Below are 27,118 nucleotides of genomic sequence, written 5' to 3'. Positions count from 1 at the left end.
CCTTGTGCCTCCTTCCCAAAGCTCAATGCCTCACTTAGCCAGCTTTAGGAAGGTAGCACAAGGGTGGCGGCGGGGGGGTGTCAAAGTTTGGCCTCGCTCCCCCCCCCCCCTTGTGACAATGCAGTGTGGAGGTTCTGTGTCAAAGTACTCTTGGTATGAAAAGTTGGACTGCCCTGACTTAGCTGAATCTAGCCCTCTGGGAGTAACCTGGGCTGCATTCACATGGAAGTTTATTCTGTTTTTATGACTTTCCCCGAACTGTTAAGTTCTGCATTATACTTGAACATTCACACAACATAATAGCTTCTGGATTTACAGTAGAATTTAGTGCAAGTTTAGTGCCCATTTCCACGTCATTTGCTTCCAGAAAAAATCCATTTGCTAATAACATGGAAATGAGTGCAAAACTTTTGCTATATTCCACTTTAGTTCCAGATGTGGCTTTTACATTGTGTGAAAGCTGAAATGTAATGTAGAAATTAACAGTTAGGGAGGCTTCGTGAAAACAGAATAAACTGCCATTTGAATGTGACTCTGAATAATGCAACACAGAATCCAGAGAGAAAATAAATGGATAATACTTTACTGAGTAAACTGAACAAGAACAGTGTATAATTTCAGAAGAAATAAACAGAGAGGGTTTGTCTTTCTTTACAGTTCAGGCCTAGTCCATAGTAGGGAGACATATGACAACTACTCAGGGGAAACCTTCCTAGAATGATACAACCAATCAGGGTATATGTTCCCTCAGCATGCATCATACCACTCTGCCTGGTTGCTAAGCAACACCTGACACCAAGACCCTTTGTTATCTGACTTGAACGCCAACAGGAATAACAAAATGCAAACAAAATGATCTCTGATGTTCCACTTCCAATTTGCTTGTTGTCATTTAGTCTCCCGCTAAAACGAATAGAAACAAATGCTCAGTAAATACTGGACACAGGGTGAATGCACAATAATCAGGTCACTTGGAGGAGCCCAAAACATAAGACATTAAAGGGTCCGTCTTCCCTTCTTTCCAAAGAACTTGCCTGGGAGAACACGTTGCCTGTGCCCCACACCTCTGTGAAAACCAGTGCTGATCTCCAAGCAACTGGTGATGGTAGTACTTATGTCATGTCCTTTAAATCCACAGTTCCCTTAACAATGATAAATCTGTATGGAAGAGACAGAGAATGCTTTGGCAGCCTGACAGGCACTTAATGTGCAGAGATGAATAAAAGATAAATCACCACTTCTGGGGATGAAAGAATCAAGCTGTCAGTCAACACACACTGGAGGTGGGAGGGGGCTCTACAGTGCTAGTGATGACAACAGTTGGAGGGGAAAATAATGAGGAATTAACAAGTGTTTGGAAGGAAGAAACATCTAAAGCTGCCATCCACAGGGATGCAAAAAAAATAAAAAAAATAGTAGGCCAGAATACTGTTTTTATTAGGTTGCTGTAGTTCTAACTTGCTCATCATCCTTACCCCACCATCTGGAAATCTTTCTATAAAGGTCTTTGAATTCCTTTGGATAACTCAGGAGGTGGATTTTGCTCTACCCCATATCAAGCCAGTGTTTCCTAAACACCCCCACCAGAAAAAAACACCTCCGTAAAACACTGGAGGCATTTCATTCCTACAGTCCTCCCCGCCACACCCATCAAATGTGGAAAAATAAGAAGGACCTAGCTTGAAATGAGGACACTCCATGTATTTTGCATGAGTCCATGTATCTCCAACACAGACTCATCCAGGGATTCGACAGGCAGTGGGGGTGGGGTGGGCAGTTGATTCTCCTGCAGGCAAATGCTTCAGAGACACAGAACTGTTATAGGAGCAAGGCAGAGTGGTTGGAAGGGGCCAATGTATGGAATCATTCAAGGAATCATTCAGAGATACAGCCTGATCTGAAGGTAGAAGAAGAAGAAGAGTTTGGATTTGATATCCCGCCTTTCACTCCCTTTAAGGAGTCTCAAAGCGGCTAACAATCTCCTTTCCCTTCCTCCCCCACAACAAACACTCTGTGAGGTGAGTGGGGCTGAGAGACTTCAAAGAAGTGTGACTAGCCCAAGGTCACCCAGCAGCTGCAGGTGGAGGAGCGGAGACGCGAACCCGGTTCACCAGCTGGCATTTATCTGACAAAATTTATATACCACAAACCTATAAGTGGTTTACAAAAATATATGAAAATTATCAGTCAAAAGAGGCATGCAAGATTGCCTTACCCCATAAATGCCCACTCAACCACTTCATTCTGAGGAACTTGCAGAGTTACAGGTGTCTCATAACACCCACTCCAAATCAATTGAAAGAAGAACTAAAGAAGTTGAGGTGGTGATATCTGAAAGTGTGTGTGCGTGTGTGTGTGTGCATGTGTATGTGTGTAATAAAATAATAAAAGTTAAAAAAAAGTACAGTGGACGCGTGGGTTGCGATTCGCCGCTTCTACACATGCGCAAAGGGCGATTTAGCGCTTCTGCACATGTGCAACCGCCGAAACCCAGAAGTAACCCGTTCCAGTACCAGTTTCGGCAGTCCGTAACCCAAAAAAACACAACCTGAAGTGTCTGTAACCCGAGGTATGACAATATATAAAAACCCCTTTGAGAGGGAAACAAATTATTATTTACTTATTTGTTTTATTATATATGTGTGTGTGTACTCTTTAAAGAAAAAAAGGGGGAAAGGGAAAATAGCAATAACAATAAAGTGGAATAAAAAGGTTTTTTAAGGTGATGATAATAATGGGAGGGCAGGGGAAGAAAAAAAATCGATGAGATTCCCCCCCCCCCCATTTAATTTTTAAAAATGAGAAATAAAAAATAAAAAAGTAGAGGAAGTCAGGGCTGAAGTGGCGGTCCCAGGAAGTGTCCTGTGCTGGTTCAGGGCTCCTTTATGGGTGCCACCATTTTAATTCTTGAGAGTTAAATAAGTATTTAAAAATATTTTTTTTAATTAAGAATTTTTTTGTAATTTTTTGTTGGCTTTACAATTTCAACTTCAATAATTATTTTGCATCAAAAAGAGAATGAGAAATACAAAATAACCAACATGAAAATAATTTTATAAGAAAATAATTTTTTTGGCTCCTGTGTCTGTTTCCAACCGACAGTGGCACCCCTCTGCCGGCAGGGGAGGGCCCACACAGCAATACCTTTTATGCGGTTCCTCGCTCATGCCAGTCACCAGAGAGGTTGGGTGGGTGCCAAGTCTGGAATGGGCTGTGTGCTTCTACATGGCCTCCCTGGTTCTCCCAGTCCCCTCTCTTGATGGCTGCAGTGGGGGCTGTGGCAGTGGAGGCTGGTAAGTATTTGGATGGGGTGGGCCCTCCACTATGTTGTCTGCTTAGCTTGGTCTCCAGACCTCCAAGCTCTGCTGGATCGCCGTTGGGGCAATCCCAGACCTGGAGGAGGGGGAGGGAGGGGGTTGCGTTGGGCGCCCCTGGCTCCCCCATGCTCACAGAGGCAGTGTTGGTGGTGTGGGGACCAGCCAGAGAACCCTGTTGGTGCTGGCAGTCCCCATGAGCTTGGTGCGGTCATGGTGCTTGTCATTTTGCCTCGCAGGAAGTCGTCCAATGGCTAGAATCTTGTACACACAGAACTGAAAAGAGAAAACGCCAATGAAAGAAGATGGATTTTTGAGCGAATGGACCATGCAGAACTGGCAAAACTAATGGCAAAAATAAGAAACCAACACAATGGACTATTCATGGAAAAATGGAAGCCCTTTTTGGGGTATCTGAAAAAAATACCATAATCAGATGAAATTGTGAGCGGGATTTGAAATATGAGCAGTGGAAGAAAAATGATAATACATGAAATAGAATAATAAGTCTTAGGTGAAATGCTTATTAGAATGCAGTATGTAAATGGGATTAAGAACAGCATGGAAAGAAAGGCGGAAAGTCAACGTTTAAAAAAATGTATAACAAATTTGGAATCTGGAATTTATATGTAAAGATAAAGTTTAATAACAATTTGACACACACACACACACACACACACACACACGAAAAGAAAGTGCATATTTCACAGATGTGAACTAAATTGAATTTCTCCAGAATCCCTACCTTGAGGGAAATGCCACTGAACACCATATAACTTTCTGAATGAGTATGTATGGAGCTGCACTGCCAATTCCCAGTTTGTGTTTTATTAAATTATCTGGAAGTGTAAAAATGTTAACATTTTGAGCGACCTAATGCAGACTGTGTGATGTCACCACCTATTCAAAATCCAGTTTAAATGTCTCTTGCGGATATGACATAAACCTTCCCTGAACTTATTAATGTATTTTTATTGAGCTCTTTCTAGAGCAGGGAGTGAGTGGAGAGAGAATGCTGTGTCTCCATTCAGTATATAATCTCCAGATGGCATACATCACTCAGCCCAGAGTCAACTTTATTAAATAAAATGTTTTCCTGGAGCGAAATGTGCTTGCTTTGCTGAGTCCCCTGTTAGGGTGGCAGGCCCAAAGAGCTTGGCTGATCGAACTTGTTTTATCAGATTTATTTTAACAGGCCTTCAAGAAGAAATGGGCTGGTTGCTTTTGCCAGAATTAAGGACAAAAGAGCTCAAAAAGCTGGCTAGAGAGCATAATTCTCCTTTAGAACAGGAGGTGGGTAACCTTTTCTTTGGTCCAAGATCTGCATTAATCCTTGACCAACACTTCAGGGGCTGTATGCAAATGGTGATGGGTGACCCAAGGTAGTGTTTGTGTGCATACACACTAGCTGATTCATGCAGATTGGATTAAAAAGGGCATAATCCTCTAATTTCTCTCATCCAATGAATAGCCATGGGTAGTCAGCAGAGGGTAGGGTTGAGACTAACAGATAGTCTGGAGGAAATACACTTTGTACTTTTCTGCCAAAGTGCCAAGCTCCACTCTTCCTCTTTCTTGCTGTCTATCTCGCTTCCCTCTGTTCTGCCCAATGCAGCTATTCAGTGGCATAGCATGGGTTGTCAGCACCCGGGGCAAGGCAAGTAATTTGCGCCCCCTAACCCGTGGATTTGCACTCCCTGACCCGTGGATTTGCGCCCCCTAACCCTAACCCCCAGATGTTGCGCTCGGTGCGGCCGGGCCCCCCTGCACCCCCCACGCTACGCCACGGCAGCTATTAAACTAGCTACCACCATGTTGGCTTTGATCTGAAGCCATCCTTAGAAATTTGAAGAAACTGTTAACAAAGACTGTTTTTCTTCTTTACCAATGGGACCTCTGTATTGTGTGTTTACTCTTGCAATGCAATTGGTGTGGGAATGAGACAGGATTGGGGAGGGGCTGACTGACTGGCTGGCCAGGTAGCTCCAGAATTCAAGGTTTTTCTTTAGCTCTGTGAACCAATTTCAAACCCAAGACAACACTTACCCTCAGTGGGGAACTGCTGCTGGGTAAAGCGTACAGGTTTCTCAGCCATGTCTCCCAAAGGATACCATTAGCAAACCCCTTGTAATCTCAGTTTGGGCAATGGGGAGGATCACCACTTTGCTTCTTGCCTTTCTCATGTCTTCTTGCAGAACCTCAAGGTGTCACGTTATTGGGCAACAGTCTACAATCCACCTTAGAAGTGGACTCTGACGAAGAGGTCTCAACATCCCGACCTCCACTGCTGGATCACCCAGTTTAGAGGATGCAGCTTTGTCCAACTCTTCCAACTCAGGAGACACCCCTTTTGGCAACCCTCATAACCAGCAGCTGCAGAATAAGGCAAAAGCCCTTCAGGCAATAGACAGCTCCTTAAAGCTGGTGGGACTAACAGGAGGTATCAGGCCAATCAGGTTTTTTAAGCCCTCAAGACTGAAATATGCTGCTGAGGGTATAGCTCAATATTGGGAAGCTGCTGTTTTCAACAAAGGAGGCTTTGGGTTGCTGCCTTGCCTTGCTCTAAAGACCAGCTACCTCTGTTCTTCTTCTTCGCCATTACTACCACCAGCTCATTTGTAAGGTGGAGAGGCAGTGAGCAGCAGGCTTCTGTGCACCAGCACTACTGTTTGCTTGCTCCCTCACTTCCTCTAGGTCAGAGTGGAATGCAGGTGAGCAATGGCTCTTGTGGTCCTTCAGCAGGTGCCTGACATGCCAACCCTTGACCCCACCCATGGTTTGCAAATGCATTCCATTTTGTTTTCACACCTTCTACAATGGGAAGTAGAAACTGGCCTTAGGATTGGCTCACACAGATGTAGATCATCCTGGTTAATGGCTTCCTACCTCTGGCATGTTCCTCCTGAAGTTTTTATAACTGCTGCTGAATTATAAGTCACTCTTGCCTGGATCTAGCTGGCTGAGAGCTGTATGCAATTGGAATTGTACTTATCTTCAGCTCGCTAGGGTTCATATGGTCTGCAGGGGGAGGGGGCTCTGTGTCTTGTTCATAAGCCTGATCCATGAGATGACAGCACACATATTTTATTTTATTTTTTAATACTGCCTAAGCAGATGATGGGCAATAGCAGTGATAATTTGTTTGGCTGGGTATGGGGGTGGGGGGTGGGCTGGACTTAATCCCTAGCCCTTTGCTTTGACCATCATCTGATTGACATGGCCACTTATCTGCCAAGGCAAAAGACATAAAAAGTATGAATGGGAAAAATCTATCCATTTTAGTTTTTCTCAGTTTCTTATTTTGCCAGTATTAAGTTCAGTTTGCCCATTTCTACTTTGAGTGATTTTTTTAAAATGTACATTTCTCCTAATATGTGCATCCCTGTACACAATTGTACCTTTGATGTGCATTTTTGCAAGCATGCTACTTTCCTTAATATGTAAATCTGCATGCTCAGGTTTCCTCAAGTTACACATCTTTGGAAATGTCTACTGGTTGATGAACACTGTGCAGTAAAATTCAGAGCAGTGCACATTTCCAGGGAATGCTGCATTTTGGCTTGTGTACTAATTGGGAAGTGCCAATCAGGCAGGTGTATATTAAAATGTAAACCAAAATGAACTTCTCCTTCATGTCCCTAATAGAAAATTCCCTTGTTTGTTTAAATGGTTTAATACAGAAGCAGAGCTGCCCTCCTGACAGTGATATTGCTGCAGCTTAGCTAGAAGAGATGGAGTAGGATGGGTGTCGTAAGTATAATGACAGGAGATTCTTTTAGAGCATTTTCTTTTAGAGCATTTTCAAGAAGAAACAAAATGACACAAATCTTCTTAGAAATAACTGTTTTATTGATTATAGAGGTAGTTGATTATGGAGGTAATTCATTTTTAGGCCTCACAGACTCCCCTTCTTGATTTATTAATAAATAATAAATCACATATATTCTTTAAGAAATGCAGTACATACTTGAATAGTAGTATTAATACGTTGTAAGCATCGAAATAAGATGCAGGACCATATGATTACACATAAAAGCAATGACAGTAAAATTACAGTAAGCTGAATAAATGATTTCAAAAAAAGAAAGAAAGAAAGAAAGAAAGAAAGAAAGAAAGAAAGAAAGAAAAGCAGATGCTTTCAATGAGTAGCCATAAAAGATATCCCACCAATGATGTTCAGTAAGAGCAACTTACTGTGGGGCAACTCTACATCGTATTTCATTATTATTAATTTGTTAACCTTTGTAAATGACATATTCTATTTGGCTCAAAAGTCCTATTATCCTTTATAAGGCCCACACTAGATTTACACGTAACATATCCATAGAATACAGTTTTGGTCTGTAACTACCAGAATTGCTGCAACTTTACATATTTCTCCTCTCCTAATGTTGCCTTGAGTGGTATTTTACAAAGATATTATTCTCATAAACAATATATCCTTTCCCCATTTATAAATATCTAGGTGATACCAACCATCAATAGTTGCCCATTCTTTCTGTAAACCCATTGCACGAAGAACTCCTTCTACATTTTTCTCTAGCAAAAACATATGGACATATTCCTACAAATTCCATGCCAATTGTTATACTGTAAAGTATCATATAGCCACAGCAGTTTCATTTCCTATATAAAGTATTTGAAATACTGTTTTATTCATAGCCTGCATGGCTCTTTCTGAGAGTCCTGCTTCCAACAAATGTAACCTGTATGAATCAACTGTATCACCTCCTTGCAATCTCAATATCTGAAACTGTAATTGTCCCAAGGAACTTGTTTGCCTGTATCTCAATATCATAGGCATTTGCAATTCCTTTTCTTGTACCTATTCCTCTCAGGATTGTATCCAACAAATCCCTTCTGGAACAGGCTCGTTTCCACTGAAATAATTTAGATTTTGCCAATAATTCATAAAACTCATTGGTATAATTTCTACAAAATGGCAAAGAGGTAGACACATTTAAGCCTGACATATTGAGGTTTATATCCTATTGGTGCAATAAGGGTTGAAACAATACCCTTCATCTTTCATGACAAAGTTTAATAACTGAAGGAGTATTTTTCTCCTTATTTTTGCAAATACAATAATACTAAAGAAGACCCAAACACCATGTATTATCACAAACCATTTTTTCCAGGAAGGTATTAATCCCAATCCTCTAAGAATAATAACCTAAATGATGTGGAAATAAACCAAAAACGTTTTTCTTCTTCTTCTAGGTCAAAATGGCTAAGTAATGCAGGTTGTAACATAGGGTATTTCACCAATACTTCTTCTCTTTCCCCCACTCTTCTTGTAAACACAGCCACTGGATGTTTCCTTGGTACTAAAATAGTTTGAAATGTATATTGGTTGTGTTTTAATGTTATTAGGGATAGTGTTTTATTCCCTGTTTCAGTTGGTGAATGATAATGGTTTCTGGTTACTTCCTTTATTACACTTGGTAAAGGTCCTCCCATTTTTTTCAGTTGTTGGAGCTCAATATCCTCTTGTTTCTTTGGTCGACCACAGAAAAAGATGAACAGAGTCACACAGACACAGAAACAGAAAGAAAAAGAGCAAAAAAAGAAATACATAATCATTATTCAACATCCTTCATCAGGCATCAACCTAGAGAAATTGAAAAAGGCTTTAATTGATTTCAGTGTACCCATTTCCGTTTTTCACCATCCATCTGTATAAGACAAGAACAGAGATAAATAAAATCCTATATGGCTTATGGACCCCACCACCAAGGTGTTGCTTGGCTCCTAAATCATATCCATTACTTGTAAGCAAACTGGTAACATAATATTTTCCCTTTTAATTGCTTCGTTCAAATTATCTGCTTATAACCAAGTTTCATGTATTTATTGCCTCATAAATTCACTTTCCTTTAAAAGTTTTAAGAAATTCATTTCTGATTCTTCCATCCAATACTGTGACAGGAATTCCCAAATACAGATAGGTAGCCGTGTTGGTCTGCCATAGTCAAAACAAACAAAAAATTCCTTCCAGTAGCACCTTAAAGACCAACTAAGTTAGTTCTTGGTATGAGCTTTCGTGTGCATGCACACTTCTTCAGACACTTCTTCAGGTATCTGAAGAAGTGTGCATGCACACGAAAGCTCATACCAAGAACTAACTTAGTTGGTCTTGAAGGTGCTACTGGAAGGATTTTTTTTTGTTTTGAGGAATTCCCAAAGACATTTTAAATCCAAATAATATCTCATAGGAGGACAATCCTGCTATCCCTCTTTGGCTGCTTCTTATAGCTGCCAACACAGTGGGCAATTTTTCATCCCAATCCTTCCCAGATTTTCCCCCCTAATCTTCTCAACATTCTTTTTTCTTGGTCTGGTTTAATCTTTCTACCTTTCTTTTCCCTGTCATCCAATTATCTTTAGCCCTTTTTTTTATCACACTCTTGTAAGAGTTCAGATTTCTGTCTTAAGGCTGATATCACTTCCAAGACTTTGGCATCTTGTACACTACATTGTCCTTCAATAATACCACAATTGAATCATTTTGTTCCTGCCAAAAGCCAAGCCCATTTTATTATTTGGGAGCCAGTTTGATACCAACTTCCATCCATAAATATTGCACAATTGCTTTCAGACAGTGACTTCCATTCGCCTTTGAGTATATTCACAATTTCTGTTGGGAGCACAGGTGAACAATCACTGGTACAGCCACTTTGTACAATAGATACCATAAGGTCTGGTATTTTAACAGTTTCAGACACCACACCCTTTTGTGCTAAATAAACAGTCCATTGAGCTAATTTGGTAGAACTAAAGCCTGGCATTGTACACTGTAAAACCGTGGCAGTAGCAGCCTTTTCACATTCATCATATTTCAATTCAAGCTTATTCAGTTTTCTAGAGGCATACACAATTGGGCAATATTCCTTATCAAATTTCTGATATAAACCTGCTTGCAAATGTATAGGTCATGGCCATGAGTTCTGGCCATGAGCGGGGCCAGTTTGTTCTCTGGATTCCTATCATCTATTTTATTCCTACTTTCGTTCCATCAAGGGGCATTTTTAAAACATCTACATCCTGTATTGCGTTTGCTACTTCTTCCATTTTACTATTTTCCCAATTTGCTCCACTCCTTGGCTCTATCAAATCTGCATAATACATTCCCATATATATATATATATATATATATATATATATATATATATATATGCAGGTTTTGGTGTCCTCGGGTGTCTTCCCGTGTAAAAGTTGGGGTGTCTAGGCGACGTTTCGACGAGGTCTCACTCGTCATCTTCAGGCTGGTGCTTTCGGCTTCTTGTTACTGGAACAGAGCGGGATCTCAATGTTTGAGTTCCTATAAATACTGTAGAGGGGGTGTGGTGTCTAGCCTCCAATGTTCTGGGCAGAGAGGAAGTTCCCAGGCTAGTGTGCCTTTTCTTCTTTTGTTCCTTAATTACTTGAGAGATACCTTGAGTGATTTCTTGAGTGATATCCTGAGTACCACTTAGGTGGGTCATTAGGTGTGGATTAGTTGCTAAAGTCTTTGTGTCTTGACCTCTTGAACTTTGTGAAGAGTTTTCCTGAGAAGATGGCTGTATTGGATACCAGCAAAACAGGATTACGAAGCTAATCCAAAAGGAAACACCCCCCAAAAACCAAGACACAGAAGAAAACAATGGCATGGCCCTCCTTCCTTATATCAAGGGCACTACAGATAAAATTAGCAAAATCCTCCATAAACACAATATCAAAACAGCCTTTTGCACCAACCAAAAAATAGCCAATATCCTCAGAAACCCCAAGGATAAAATCCAGTTGGAAAACCAAGGGATCTATGAAATACCCTGCAAAGTCTGCCCAGCCACGTACATTGGACAAACAAACAGACGAATAAATGCACGTATCGCAGAACACAAGAATGCCGTCAAAAAAGAAGAAAAAACTTCCTCTCTTTTCCAACACATGAAAGAAACAGGACACGAAATTAATTTTGCAGATTCCAAATTGCTCTTTAACACGGAACATCACCACAAGAGAATAATCATGGAAGCCATCGAGATAGAGAAACACCCTCACAACATGAACAAGCGTGACGACACATCCCGCTTGCCAGACATCTGGAAATTAGCCCTCCCCACAAAAACTGACACCAGATCCAGAGGCACACAGAACGCCAACACCAATCAACCACACCAGACCCAAACCCAGACCCTCTCCACAGATGAATTACTGACACCATCCAGTAGCCAATCCATGGTGGCACCTCCGGATGCTGCACCCCCCTGCAATCCCTACACAGATCTGGCTGACACAAGCCACAAAACCACAGCTCGCCCCTATACACGAAGCCAAGCCAAAGCACAACTAAGTGCAATACAGCCATCTTCTCAGGAAAACTCTTCACAAAGTTCAAGAGGTCAAGACACAAAGACTTTAGCAACTAATCCACACCTAATGACCCACCTAAGTGGTACTCAGGATATCACTCAAGAAATCACTCAAGGTATCTCTCAAGTAATTAAGGAACAAAAGAAGAAAAGGCACACTAGCCTGGGAACTTCCTCTCTGCCCAGAACATTGGAGGCTAGACACCACACCCCCTCTACAGTATTTATAGGAACTCAAACATTGAGATCCCGCTCTGTTCCAGTAACAAGAAGCCGAAAGCACCAGCCTGAAGATGACGAGTGAGACCTCGTCGAAACGTCGCCTAGACACCCCAACTTTTACACGGGAAGACACCCGAGGACACCAAAACCTGCATTCCTGTACCCGTGAAAATCTACGAAAGCAAATATATATATATATATATATATATATATATATATATATATATATATATATATATAAAATATATCTATACAGTCATACCTCGGGTTGAAGTGGCTTCGGGATGAATATTTTTGGGTTGAGCTCCGCGGCGACCCGGAAGTAACGGAGCGTGTTACTTCCAGGTTTCACCACTTGCGCATGTGCAGGCGCTCAAAATGACTTCACATGCATGCGCGGAAGTGGCAAAACGACCTGTGCACGCGCAGTCACGTCTTACGTTTACTTCAGGATGCGAACGGGGCTCCGGAACGGATCCCGTTCGTATGCAGAGGTACCACTGTATATATATATCTATATCAATATAGGCCTAAACAAAAGACAATAGGATCTTTCCCCAGTTTTTAGGTCCAATACAAAACTTTCTTTTTAGCTTTGGGGAGACCTGTCTCCCCCATGTAATCCCTTAAAGCTAAATTTATTCCTAAACGCCGGACTGTGCTTACATGCTCTCCCATTCCATTCATCATTCTCATTAATCTATTAACTTCTTCAGGGGTAAGCCCATGTTTCGATATCTGTTCTGACAGCTTAACCGCTTTTCCTACAGTAGAACTTTCCCCTTCTACTTGGGTTTTTAATTCCCTTAATTCCCCAGTTGTCATCTGTTCCTGTACTTCAGTAACTGTCTGTAACTGCCTTTGCCCTGCTCTCCTGTTCCCCCATATGTAACACTGAGGATTGTGAATTCCTTAACACTTACTCCTATGGGATTACAGCAGGGATCGTCCTCACAACCATCATCACAACCAAAGAAATCAAATCCCTCACATAGGTCTTTCTTATATGCCCTCATCTACCTTCCGTTCTATTTCCATATGTAAATTTTCTACTTCATCTTCACCATTTTTAACAGGTTTTCTCCTTGAAGGAGAAGCTTCTGTTGCAGCATTTCCTTTTCTATATGCTCCACACTTTACTTTCTCAATTTTTTTCTTCCTCCTTTTACCAAGATTTTCAAAACCTTTACTTGTGCAGCCATTTCATTGAGTTCAACTCTATTAAAGTTCATTGGTTCTGGACATTATTTATAAGCCAATCCAACAAATCTTCCATAAAACATAACGCCATGTTCCTTTTCTGTACAGGATCTTTTACCCCGTTTTCTTATCCAGCATGTCTGCTGGTTTCTAGGACTTTATCTTTCCAGGTAGATTCTTCCTGGGTGTTTTCAGTCTCCCTCTTTTTATACTCAAGCAGAGTTTATATCTCATTTTTAAGAGCAGCGCTTTCTTAGTCTATCTTCCCAGGTCTATCCTAAGTTTTCACCTGTTTTGTTCTGTTTTATACTCAAGCAGAGTTTGTATCTCCTATTTTATACTCAAGCGGAGTTTGTATTTCACTTCTTAAAGAGGAACCCTTTTTTCCCAACATCTTTAGCTCATGGGCTGTTCCTGCAGCACCAAGCTTTCTTTATATTTCTTAGCCGTTCGTGGCCATGATCTGATTTCGGAGTACTTTGCCAATCCCAATTCCTCCATCTGGTCTGATTTCCCCCAAAAAATTTCTCCATACAAAAAATCTTTCAACCATTCTTTAGAGTCCTCCCCCATTGCTCGCCTAGGTCCCCCCCCCACAAAAAAACTTTTTAAAGAAGCCTTAATGTCTTTTCTTTCAAATCGCTACTGATCCCATCCTCGTCGTCAGTTCTGTCATAAGTCTAATGACAGGAGATTCTTTTAGATCAGAGCGTTTTCAAAAAGAAACAAAGTGACACAAATCTTCTTAGAAATAACCCTTTTATTGATTATAGAGGTAGTTGATTATAGTGGTAGTAACTAATAAGAACTCATTCACTCCTTTCATTCATACTCACTGGATGGGTGGACCCACTAAAAAAGGTGATCAATCTTTTTTAAGAGTCTGTGGACGGCCACCTCTGTAGCAAGTAAGCAACGCGCTGTACCAGGGTTTTACCAGCTGTTATATAGTTTCAGGTTCGGTCCTCGTATGGCTGCATTGTCTTGTAATGCAGGGGGGTGGACTAGATGATAGCTGTTGTCAGGCTGATTCCTCAGATAGTTATGAATACAGTGGTGCCTCGCAATACGAAATTAATTCGTTCCGCAAGTTTTTTCGTCTTGCGAGTTTTTCGTCTTGCGAAGCACGGTTTCCCATAGGAATGCATTGAAAATCAATCAATGCGTTCCTATGGAAACCGCCTTCAGACCAGGTCCGGGGACAGTCTGTCCCCCGAAGTCTTCTGAAGGCCGGCGGGGGGCGAAAGTCTTTGCTTCCCCCCCCCCGCCTGCCTTCCCGGGACAGCGGAGAATTCCTCCGCTGTCCCGGGGCGATTTTAAAATGCTGGCGGGCGGCAGCGCTGCCACCCGCCAGCATTTTAAAATCGCCCCGGGACAGCGGAGGAATTCTCCGCTGTCCCGGGGCGATTTAAAAGCCCCCGGGAAGGCAGGCAGGGGGGACAAAGACTTTCGCCCCCCGCCCGCCTTCAGAAGACCTCTTCTGAAGGCCGGCGGGGGGCGAAATCTTTGCTTTCCCCCCCGCCGGCCTTCCCGGGACAGCGGAGAATTCCTCCGCTGTCCCGGGGCGATTTTAAAATGCTGGCGGGTGGCAGCGCTGCTGCCCGCCAACATTTTAAAATCGCCCCGGGATAGCGGAGGAATTCTCCGCTGTCCCGGGGCGATTTAAAAGCCCCCGGGAAGGCAGGCAGGGGGGACAAAGACTTTTGCCCCCCGCCAGCCTTCAGAAGAGGTCTTCTGAAGGCGGGCGGGGGGCGGAAGTCTTTACTCCCCCCCGCCTGCCTTCAAAAGCCATCCGGGACAGCGCTGCGTTTCTCCGCTCTCCCGGGAAGGCAGGCAGGGGGGAGCAAAGACCTTTGCCCCCCGCCGGCCTTCAGAAGAGGTCCAGGAACTCTTCTGAAGGCGGGCGGGGGGCAAAAGTCTTTGCTCCCCGCCTGCCTTCAAAAGCCATCCGGGATAGTGGGAAGCGCTTCCCTGCTATCCCGGACTGCTTTTAAAATGCTGGCGGTGGGGAGCAAAGCCTTTCGGCCCCCGCCGGCCTTCCTGGACCTCTTCTGAAGGCCGGAGGGGGGGGGAAAGGCTTTGCTCCCCACCGCCAGCATTTAAAAGAGGTCCCCGGAGATTTCCCTATGGGCTTTCTTCTTGTGAAGCAAGCCCATAGGGAAATTCGTTTTGCGAAGCGCCTCCAAAACAGAAAACCCTTTCGTCTAACGGGTTTTTCGTCTTGCGAGGTGTTCGCCTTGCGGGGCACCACTGTAGTTATTTGTCCCAACATGTCTTTTGAGAACAGTGGCTGCTGTCTGCTGGACCAGGCGCTGGGCCAGGCACGCACATAAAGCACAGTCCGGCTCTTCCTCTGGGTTAACCCAGAGGTAACTTGTCTCAGCATGTCCTCTGAGAACGGTTACTTGTCTCAACATGTCCTCTGCGTGTCCTTGACTTATCTCGGTTTTAATGTATGCTGATGACCTAGTACTTGTATCCAGAACCCAGGTGGGCCTGAGACGGCTGCTTGCAAAATTAAGTTCATATTGCACGAGGAATGCTTTATCTATAAACTATGATAAGACGCAGGTCATTATATTTGGGAAGCGTTCTAAAAAGCATGTTTGGCACCTGGATGAACACATCATAAACCAAGTAAATACATTTAAATATCTGGGATTGATTTATTCAGAAACGGCATCTTGCAATACACAGCTATCCAATAGTAAATTGTAAGCCTTTAAATCAGCAAAAGCCATTCTGAAATTCGCTGCCTGTAAAGGTGGAAATCTCAATTCAGCTCCATCTGTGTATAAAGCAAAAACAATGGCCCAGATTTTATATGGTGCAGAGGTTTGGGGTATCTCAAAGGTCTCCGGTCTGGAACCCCCACAGAATTATTTTTTAAGAGTTCTTTTAGGTTTACCCAAAGACGTGCAATCTGCCATGGTCAGGTTGGAAACTCGCATGTTGAGCATAGAGAGCCAAATAGATAAAAGAATTCTCTGTTACTGGTTTAGAGTTCAACAGATGGACAACACTAGGCTACCAAAAAAATGCCTGATTGAGCTCTCAAATGGATTACCCCTTAAAACTGGGTACATCATGCTGCCCCAACTGATGGGCAAATATGACCTCTCAGCGACTGAGATTAAACAACTCCCCTTATATTCACAGAAAAATATTTTTAAACGAACCATAAGGGCAGTGGCAACTAAAAACTATCTAAACTCTATGTGCACATCTACATGCGCCCCATTGTATTTTAAACTTAGAGAGGTCAATGAACACATATCTTATTTTAATGAATTGACTTTTGCACAGCTTCGAAAAGCTTTTACAGAGCTACGACTAAATACAATAAGCTCTGCTTATAGAGATGGGAGACACAGAGGCATACCAAAAAACGAACGTGATTGCATTAGGGGATGTCCTGAAGTAGAGGACCTTATGCATTATATCTTGCACTGTCCGTTATATAATGATGCAAGGAAAAGATTTTTGGTACCTATAATGACAGGGTCCCCTGGCCAGAACCCCCCTGACATGATTTTATATCTCCTTGCAGACACAGATAAGTATGTGCCTGGCGGGTAGCACTTTTTGCAACTGCTGCTAGGAAAATTAGAGCAAATTATATAGCCAAGGTAGCCATTAACTGTAAAGGAGATGACTTTATTTGATCCTATCTATCTACCTCAGGCTATGCTCTATCTTTGTCACCACACTCTGAGTATAAATTGCACACTGTATTAATTGATATTGTTTTTAACATTAGTGACCATGTGATATTTTAGCTTATGAATTTTATTATTTAATGTTTTTATTTGTACATTGGGGTATTTTTATAGCTTTTTTGGGGTACGTAATGTTTAATAATATAAATGTTTTAACTCTTTTTTTATCAATTCAGTATATTTTCTTGTAATTGTCAAATAATTCTGTGTACATTGCAGCAGCCTTCGGCTATGTGCAATAAAACTGACTGAGATTTGACTTATCATGTCCTTTCAGAACAGTTTTTTTTATTTAATCTCAATATGTCCTGTACATGTCCTGTGACTTCATCAGGCACATCCTGCTTGTCCATTCCACCAGCTTGTCCATCTTTCCTGTTTTCTTCAAAATCAAGCAATGTCTATCTTGATTTTCAGAATCAAGCAGTCTCTATCTTTATTTTTATCTTCAGTGTCACATACCATCTGGTTGTACTCACACTTCAGACATATCTCCATTCATACCATTAGGCATACTAAACATATCTTCAATTATACCATGAGGTCATTTTTAGGCCTCACATGGGGGCTGCAGAGGCGCACCAGGGAGAAGCACCAGTTAGACTCTGTCAGTGGTCCTGCACAGCCTACACCTCACCAGTGCCCTGCCTCACCTCTGTACTCCCCACGTAAGTGGCAGTGATGCTGATATAAGGAGGGTGGCACCGAAAGGATACTGCAATATGAAATGTAAAACAGGCTTACCATGTCCAAGTTCACAGGGATGCTTCCAATTTTTCCCTCTGTATTTTTCCTGGATGCTAGAATTCTGAATAACTCAGACTTGCTGCCTCCCTTCAGGTAGGACCTGTGACACACTGAATGGGTTTTGTAACACACCACCCCAATCTCCGAGTGCTGCGGGACTCCAGGGGTTGCAAGCGCGCTTACCAGAGTCTGTGTACCCTTTGGGGACAATGAGGCACAACAGAGACTGTGGTGTCTTTATGATATATGGTTTTATTTACACATTTATACCTTTCCCCAAATGGAGGGATCACAGAGCATTCACATCATATGGGGGTCTGGCTTCCCCATTAAGGGCACAAAAATCCATCCTTTGCGTCTCTTAGTTCCAGCCAGTCATCCCCAGCTCACATGGAGTTCTGCTGCTCCTTCTCCTTCTTTCTGCTAAGCTATTACAAGGACCTCTGGCCAGACTGCCTCATTCTAAGTTGAAACCCTAAACTAGACCTTTGCCTCTGCCCATCAGCACACAGCAAAGAGGGTCCCCATTCTCCTTTGCCTGGCAGTCTTGCCCTCTGACTGTTTCCTTGATGGGCCATCACTGGACTTCATCCTATCCTAATGGCCCATCCAGCTGCCTCTGCGGAGCTGGAGTGCCTCGTTAGCATAATTATATCCAGGGGGTTCTGTGCTTGGCAGTTTAAGCAAACCTTGATTTATTCTAACTTTTACCAAATTCAGGAATTATGGAGAAGATCTGGCACCCATGAATTTAGCGGAATATGCCCCCACTTCTGCAAACCCATAACTTATTTAAAGGAGCCTGAAATAAAGCAATATAGGTCCCACCATGACACTTGGGGCCAGTGTGATGTTGTTAATGGACCCTTCCAGACTGGTGTTTTATTGCAGGTGCATTCTGCAATATGTTCTTGACACAGTAAATAGTGTATTAGTGGTGAGCTTATTCCACTTTAGTTTGTTCTTGCAATGCTTCCCCAGTGCTACCTCATTATTGCTATCCGGAGAGGCTGCAGCAAAACAAGAAAAATGAACCAGACCATTTGTGGTATAAGAAGTTACACTGTTACAGGATTTCAGCAGGGAGCAAGGGCAGATTATCAATGGTATAATCAGCATAATTGCACTAGGGCCAATGCCTGCAAGGGGCCCCAAGTCTGAACTTTCATTTTTTTTTTAAAAAAAAAGTATGTCTCTAGCCTTTCTGGAAGGCAAGTTATGAATCCCAATGTTCAAGGTATCAACCTGATTGTAGATAAGCGTTTCCTAACACCAGGAATGGAGGTTTCATATCATTCTGCTGAGCAGTTTCACAACAACCTTGCAAGGTAAGCTTGGTGGAGAGAGGGTGACAGCCCCAAGGTCACCTGATGAGCTTCTCAGGTGAGTGGGCATTTGAACCTGGGTCTCTTTGCTTCAAGTCCAAAGAGAACAGGGATGGGCGGGGGAGGAGGTAATGCTTATCCCAAATTGTGCAATCTCCTACTTTATGCTTCTGACACGGCAACAAACAAAGAAGAATAGGATTTCATGTGATTTCTACTGTAGCAACTTTTTTTATTTCTGGGAACCTTGCATACAAGCACATCAGAACTTTGCCAGCTCATCAGGCGTAAATGCTCTTAGTAGCTAAGTGCAGTTGTGCTTAATGAATTAAAGATGAAAGTCACAGCAGGGGGCAAAACTGCTAGAGAGGGAAGCACTTTTCTTAAAGGGCCAATTCAAATCTTTAGATGGGACTCTCTGGCTCTTTAAAAGTCATCTCTAGAGTGTTTCCTTGAAGATTGTGGGAGCTGCCTGTATTTTGGAAGATGTAATAAGTAGAAGAATGTAATGAGACTTGTTGCAAGCAAACCCTTGTTTACTCACCCCTATAGCATCTAGTCTGGGAAAGGAGCATTGTTTGTCCTTTAGCCTTTGACCTGCAGGGTAGTGACGCTAGTGAAATTGATAATTATATAAGAACATAAGAAGAGACCTGCTGGATCAGGCCAAAAGCCCATCCAGTTCTGCATCCTGTTCTCACAGAGGTACAACAGCTTCCACAACAAATCCCACTCATAATGTGTTTGGCTGCAGGATCTGATCCTCCACACCTCACCAAAAACTATTTTTGAGCTTGGGAGGCCGAGAACTTTTGCTCACAGGGAATGTAGCTCTCAGGCTCCAAAAGGTTGCTCACCCTGGATGTTAAGTGTGCAGGGATTTACTCTGCATGCCTCCAAAGGTCCATTAAAGAAAGGGGAAAACTTGCTTTGGAACCCCCTGCCTGTGGACATCAGGCAGGAACCTTCAGTGTACTGTTTTTATTATTTTTATTATCCATCAGGTTCCAGGGCAAGTTTCTACAGGGCAGGGCAGATCTATCTCACACTCTATTGTAAGCCAACTTTGACAGGTGGGCAGGACCACCCAATTGTAAATCAACTGCTGTTATAATGTCAGTTAACTGACAGGTAGATTGTCTCACCCACCTGTCAAATTTGACCTACATGGGCATGGGCAGATAAACAGTAAGCAGGGTTGAATTCACATCCATTTTTGTTTCTTCAGTTCTCAGCACCTGTTGTGTTTGCCATTGGTTTCCATATATGACTAAAATCATATATTTCCATTTCTTCCATTCTTTTTCCAAAGGAGCGCCAGAGATCTGATAGCTTTTTCCTCTGAGTTTAGTCCTAGTTGTACACAGAGCCATTCCTCCAGAATCACAACTCTTCCATTTGGCTGTTTTATTCTTCCAAACACCTCTGTGAAGGACTTTTCCATTTCACCATTTGTTTCCTCCAACTCTACCATTTCAACCTCTGCCAGTCCTTTATCCATATTCTCCTCCAAAGTCTCTGTATCATCTTTGATTCAGCTGTTCATTTCATTTGTCCCTAGTTTACTTTCAGCCCCCCCCCCCATTTCATCAATCTTTGATCTAATCAATTTTATTTGCTCAGCAAACATTTGCTAAAGAATGCCAGCAGTCAGTGGAATATCCAAAGGTATACTTGCCATACTGAATATTTTTGATCTTATTAACAATCCAGTCTTATTACATCTCCCATCTCCACCATGAGATCTTCATAGCCTTATCTCTTATTGTAACATGAGAACCAATAGGCATAGCCCATTTCAAATAAACCAAGTCCTTCCCCACAGGAGAAGTATCTGTGAGATGTGGATGGATGTAGGCTTTTCCTTTTGTTTTTATTTTTGTTAACTTTTTGTTAAGTAAGAAAACTAATAAAAAGCATATATAGGTTCTGGTGTCCTCGGGTGTCTTCCCGTGTAAAAGTTGGGGTGTCTAGGCGACGTTTCGACGAGGTCTCACTCGTCATCTTCAGGCTGGTGCTTTCGGCTTCTTGTTACTGGAACAGAGCGGGATCTCAATGTTTGAGTTCCTATAAATACTGTAGAGGGGGTGTGGTGTCTAGCCTCCAATGTTCTGGGCAGAGAGGAAGTTCCCAGGCTAGTGTGCCTTTTCTTCTTTTGTTCCTTAATTACTTGAGAGATACCTTGAGTGATTTCTTGAGTGATATCCTGAGTACCACTTAGGTGGGTCATTAGGTGTGGATTAGTTGCTAAAGTCTTTGTGTCTTGACCTCTTGAACTTTGTGAAGAGTTTTCCTGAGAAGATGGCTGTATTGCACTTAGTTGTGCTTTGGCTTGGCTTCGTGTATAGGGGCGAGCTGTGGTTTTGTGGCTTGTGTCAGCCAGATCTGTGTAGGGATTGCAGGGGGGTGCAGCATCCGGAGGTGCCACCATGGATTGGCTACTGGATGGTGTCAGTAATTCATCTGTGGAGAAGGTCTGGGTTTGGGTCTGGTGTGGTTGATTGGTGTTGGCGTTCTGTGTGCCTCTGGATCTGGTGTCAGTTTTTGTGGGGAGGGCTAATTTCCAGATGTCTGGCAAGCGGGATGTGTCGTCACGCTTGTTCATGTTGTGAGGGTGTTTCTCTATCTCGATGGCTTCCATGATTATTCTCTTGTGGTGATGTTCCGTGTTAAAGAGCAATTTGGAATCTGCAAAATTAATTTCGTGTCCTGTTTCTTTCATGTGTTGGAAAAGAGAGGAAGTTTTTTCTTCTTTTTTGACGGCATTCTTGTGTTCTGCGATACGTGCATTTATTCGTCTGTTTGTTTGTCCAATGTACGTGGCTGGGCAGACTTTGCAGGGTATTTCATAGATCCCTTGGTTTTCCAACTGGATTTTATCCTTGGGGTTTCTGAGGATATTGGCTATTTTTTGGTTGGTGCAAAAGGCTGTTTTGATATTGTGTTTATGGAGGATTTTGCTAATTTTATCTGTAGTGCCCTTGATATAAGGAAGGAGGGCCATGCCATTGTTTTCTTCTGTGTCTTGGTTTTTGGGGGGTGTTTCCTTTTGGATTAGCTTCGTAATCCTGTTTTGCTGGTATCCATTGGCAATTAACACATTTGAGAGATTCTGTAACTCAGTTGTCAAGTGGTCTTTGTCAGCCAGGCGTTTGGTTCTGGAGATGAGAGTCTTGGCTACGGAGTTTATTTGTGCAGGGTGGTGGTGTGATTGTGCATGTAAGTAGCGGTTGGTGTGTGTTTTTTTCTGGTAGATAGTGTGTCCTAGGGAGCCATCAGGTTTTTTGTAGATTAGGACGTCAAGGAAGGGAAGTTGGTTGTTGGCTTCTATTTCCATAGTGAATTGTATTTTGGGGTGTAAGTTGTTGAGATGTGTGAGGAAGCTATCCAGTTTTTCCTTCCCGTGTGGCCAAATTACAAAGGTGTCGTCAACATATCTGAGCCAAAGTTTGGGTTTGTGTTCTGACTTGTCTAAAGCATTGGTTTCAAAGTGTTCCATGTACAGGTTTGCGATGACCGGTGAGAGGGGTGATCCCATAGGTGCTCCTTCTATCTGTTTGTATCTTTGTCCATTGTGGATGAAGTACGTGTTGGTTAGGCAGTGGTTGGTCAGGTCCAAGATGTATTCGGGGGGATTGTATTTGTTTTGAATAGCTGTCAAGGCTTCATTAATGGGCACTTGTGTGAAGAGAGATACAACATCGAAGCTCACAAGTAGGTCATTAGGATGTAGGTTTTGCTTCTTTATTGTTTCTATGAACTGGAAGGAGTTTGGTACGTGTGAAGAGATGGATTCTGCATAGGGAAGAATCTCATAAGACTCTCATCTCCAGAACCAAACGCCTGGCTGACAAAGACCACTTGACAACTGAGTTACAGAATCTCTCAAATGTGTTAATTGCCAATGGATACCAGCAAAACAGGATTACGAAGCTAATCCAAAAGGAAACACCCCCCAAAAACCAAGACACAGAAGAAAACAATGGCATGGCCCTCCTTCCTTATATCAAGGGCACTACAGATAAAATTAGCAAAATCCTCCATAAACACAATATCAAAACAGCCTTTTGCACCAACCAAAAAATAGCCAATATCCTCAGAAACCCCAAGGATAAAATCCAGTTGGAAAACCAAGGGATCTATGAAATACCCTGCAAAGTCTGCCCAGCCACGTACATTGGACAAACAAACAGACGAATAAATGCACGTATCGCAGAACACAAGAATGCCGTCAAAAAAGAAGAAAAAACTTCCTCTCTTTTCCAACACATGAAAGAAACAGGACACGAAATTAATTTTGCAGATTCCAAATTGCTCTTTAACACGGAACATCACCACAAGAGAATAATCATGGAAGCCATCGAGATATAGAAACACCCTCACAACATGAACAAGCGTGACGACACATCCCGCTTGCCAGACATCTGGAAATTAGCCCTCCCCACAAAAACTGACACCAGATCCAGAGGCACACAGAACGCCAACACCAATCAACCACACCAGACCCAAACCCAGACCCTCTCCACAGATGAATTACTGACACCATCCAGTAGCCAATCCATGGTGGCACCTCCGGATGCTGCACCCCCCTGCAATCCCTACACAGATCTGGCTGACACAAGCCACAAAACCACAGCTCGCCCCTATACACGAAGCCAAGCCAAAGCACAACTAAGTGCAATACAGCCATCTTCTCAGGAAAACTCTTCACAAAGTTCAAGAGGTCAAGACACAAAGACTTTAGCAACTAATCCACACCTAATGACCCACCTAAGTGGTACTCAGGATATCACTCAAGAAATCACTCAAGGTATCTCTCAAGTAATTAAGGAACAAAAGAAGAAAAGGCACACTAGCCTGGGAACTTCCTCTCTGCCCAGAACATTGGAGGCTAGACACCACACCCCCTCTACAGTATTTATAGGAACTCAAACATTGAGATCCCGCTCTGTTCCAGTAACAAGAAGCCGAAAGCACCAGCCTGAAGATGACGAGTGAGACCTCGTCGAAACGTCGCCTAGACACCCCAACTTTTACACGGGAAGACACCCGAGGACACCAGAACCTGCATTCCTGTACCCGTGAAAATCTACGAAAGCAAATATATATATATATATATATATATATGATACAAACATCCAAAATGCTAAGGAAAGGATTAATACACACAAGGGCTGCAACATTCTAAGAAAAAAATCTTGTGAGGTCATATACCTTGTGTCATGGACTGGCTGGCTGCAGAGGAGGGGGGGCACCAGCTGGGTAACCCACAAGGGAAGAAGGCTCAGAGCCAGGGGATTGGGTGGTGGGACGACAATGAATGGTCAGAGGGCGAAGAGGGAGTATGCTGGGAGGAGGGGGTGTCAGAAGCTGAAGAGGCAACAGGGTTTGGTAAGCAGGAAGAGTCTGGGGCAGAGAGCAGTCCAGAACCTGAGGCAGAGGAGGAGGCTGGAGAGGTGTGGGGGTGGGGGAGAGACAGAAATGAGACAAGCTGCTGCAGAAGAAACTACACAATGGCAATTGAATGCTCCACCAAATAAATCAGCTCCAATCTTAGTATGGTTCCTTTGGGGGCTGACCAGAAGAAGGCTGCTGAAGAAGCCAGGAGTCTCCTCATTCTTCTGCAACCAGCTCTCCTCCCCCCTGTTCTCTTAGAACACACAGAGAAATGAAGAGGGCGGAGCAAAGAGGCGTTGTGCACAGGTGCAGTTTGTGACTGCTTGGGAAAGAGCCTGTAGAGGAAGAGCCTTAGGAAGTGGCGGAAAGGTCTCACAACTGCATTGTTGGAGCAAGACCTCCTGGAAAGAGTTAATGGAATCACTAGGCCTGTGCTATTTTGGTGTATTGAATAAAAGAGTTAACTTCACTGACACCATGTTTTTCTTTGATTGCTGACCAACGCTTGACTCCAGCTCCTGACATTAAATCAGTTTATAACAGTCTTTTTGTGTTGTTAGAGCAGCTGAGCAATAGGTCTGTTCTGTTCTGCTACTGTTTGCCTCAGAATAAGAATCTGTAAGAGTTTGAGTCTTAGTGATGAATCTATGTAATACATTAGTAACATAAGTGATACCTGCCTGCCTTCTACATATATATTTTATCTAACAAGTGCAAGGACACTGAGAGTAAAAGTTATTGTTATTTAAACTTTAAAAGATTGTCTTGAGTAGTTTTCATAGGAGGGAAAAGGAAACAAACAAAAGGGTATGAACTGCTAATAGCAATTAAAAATAATTACTAAATAAACTAACATTTATTAAGTTTAACAAGTGTAAAACAGGAAAGATAACACTAAGCTAATTTATTTTTCCTAACTAAAATATAATTGCCACAGGATCAAATGGAGGTTACTTTCAATTTCTAAGCAGCGCTTTGATCAGGGGAAAAAAAATTCTTAGCACTGAACTCCCTTGTTCATTTAAAACTTTATTGTCGCAAACCATTAAAACAGCCTTCCCCCCCCCCCCCATGTTTGAAATTCCTTGCTCCTCAATTCAATCCTACTTTTCTCCTACATAGCAAATCCAACCATGTCTCTACCTATTACACACCTCACATCATGTATGATATCAAATGTTGCAGGTGGTCATGTCTGAGGGAAACAGCCACAATGGCCACATGGGGAAGCCTAGCAGGCTAAATCTGGCCCACAGTGCGTCCTCACCCCTGTTTTAATGCATGTGGAATCTCCTTTCACAAATCCTCATAAGAATATAACAGCCTGCTGAATCAGGCCAGTGGCCCATCTAGTCCAGCATCCTATTCTCACAGTGGCCATTTACATGCTTGTAGGAAATCCATAAGCAGGACAAGCACAAAAGCACTATTCTTTCCTGCAATTTCTAGGAACTAGTATTCAGAAGCATTACTGCCTCCAACTGTGGAAGCAAAGCATAGCCTTATTTGTCCAATCCTCTTAAAGCCAGTGGCCATCACTGCCTCCTGCTGAAGTGAGTTCCACAGTTTAACGATGCACTGTGTGAATAAACGCTTTCATTTATCTGTCCTGAATCTTCCAACATTCAGCTTCATTGAGTGTGCATGACTTCTAGTGTTATGAGACAGAGAAAAAAACTTTTTCTCTCGCCACTTTCTCTATACTGTGCATAATTTTAAAAAATTACAACAGTGGTGTTAACAGAGATGTACATAGCACCAACTGCAAATGAATGCAGGGCCATGAGTAGTATGCATGAAAACATCAATGCTAAATTGAGCATATATCCGGAGGCACTGCACATTATTGCGGGGGACTTCAATCACACAGACGTGAGGGCAGTAGTCCCAAAATTCCATCAGCACATTGAGTGTGCAACAAGGAGAGAAAATACTCTTGACAAGGTGTATACAAACATTAGATGGGCATATGAGGTCAAGACCTTGGCGCACCTTGGTGGTTCAGATCATGTGTACCTGCTTCTGACTCCAGTATACACACCCCTCAGGGAAAAAGGCCAGATACAAACAAAGATGGTTACGGTGTGGCCTGAGGGAGCCTCTCAGCAGCTGTAGGACTGTTTCCAGGAGACCGACTGGAATATGTTCAACCATCAAGATCTAGAAACTTATACATCAACGGTCCTGGATTATATTAGATTCTGCAGGGAAAAGTATGTTAAGTTGTATCCAAATAGAAATCCCTGGATGGCGGGAGAGGTTAGGAGATTATTGAAGGCCAGAAACTCTGCTTTTACAACTGGGGACCGGGTATTGTATGGTATAGAAAGAGTGAACTTGAAGAGGGGTATCAGGAAAGCAAAAGCGGAGTACAGAGGAAAAATTGAAGACCATCTGAGAAATCACGATACTAGACAAATGTGGCAGGGAGTCCAACATCTGACTGGTTATAAATCGAGAAATTCATCAGTGGTAGAGAGTACTGCTTCCTTGATGGAAGAGTTGAATACCTTCTTTGCCCGATTTGAGGTGACACCAACAGTGACTCCAACAGGGATGCCAGAGCTATTGGCATCACTACCTACAGGAAATGCTGCCAGGGTGGAAAAGGGAGAAGTGAGGTGAATATTAAAGGAGATAAACACGAGGAAGGTATGGGCCCGGATGGGGTGGCTGGCAGGGTGCTAAGAGATTGTTTGGACCAACTGGCAGGAATCTTTACAAAGATTTTTAACCAGTCTCTGGCCCAAGCCACTGTTCCACCCTGTCTGAAATCTGCTACCATTATACCCCTGCCAAAAAAATCAAAGATAGACAGTCTGAATGATTTTCGCCCTGTG

General features: G+C 42.8%; 1 long non-coding RNA gene across 1 annotated transcript in view; it reads right to left on the bottom strand.

The window, feature by feature from the left end:
* Window positions 1-7,416: 7,416 nt before the first annotated feature.
* Window positions 7,417-27,118, bottom strand: part of LOC310836824 — a 57,595-nt gene continuing 37,893 nt past the window's right edge. Inside the window, exon 4 of the long non-coding RNA XR_014560232.1 lies at window positions 7,417-8,810. This is a non-coding gene — a long non-coding RNA (uncharacterized lncRNA). The remainder of the gene's footprint in view (window positions 8,811-27,118) is intronic.

The sequence above is a fragment of the Podarcis gaigeae genome (assembly GCF_964106915.1).
Source record: "Podarcis gaigeae genome assembly, chromosome: Z".
In the NCBI taxonomy this organism is placed as follows: Eukaryota; Metazoa; Chordata; class Lepidosauria; order Squamata; family Lacertidae; genus Podarcis; species Podarcis gaigeae.
This window is presented reverse-complemented; position numbering and strand designations above follow the sequence as displayed.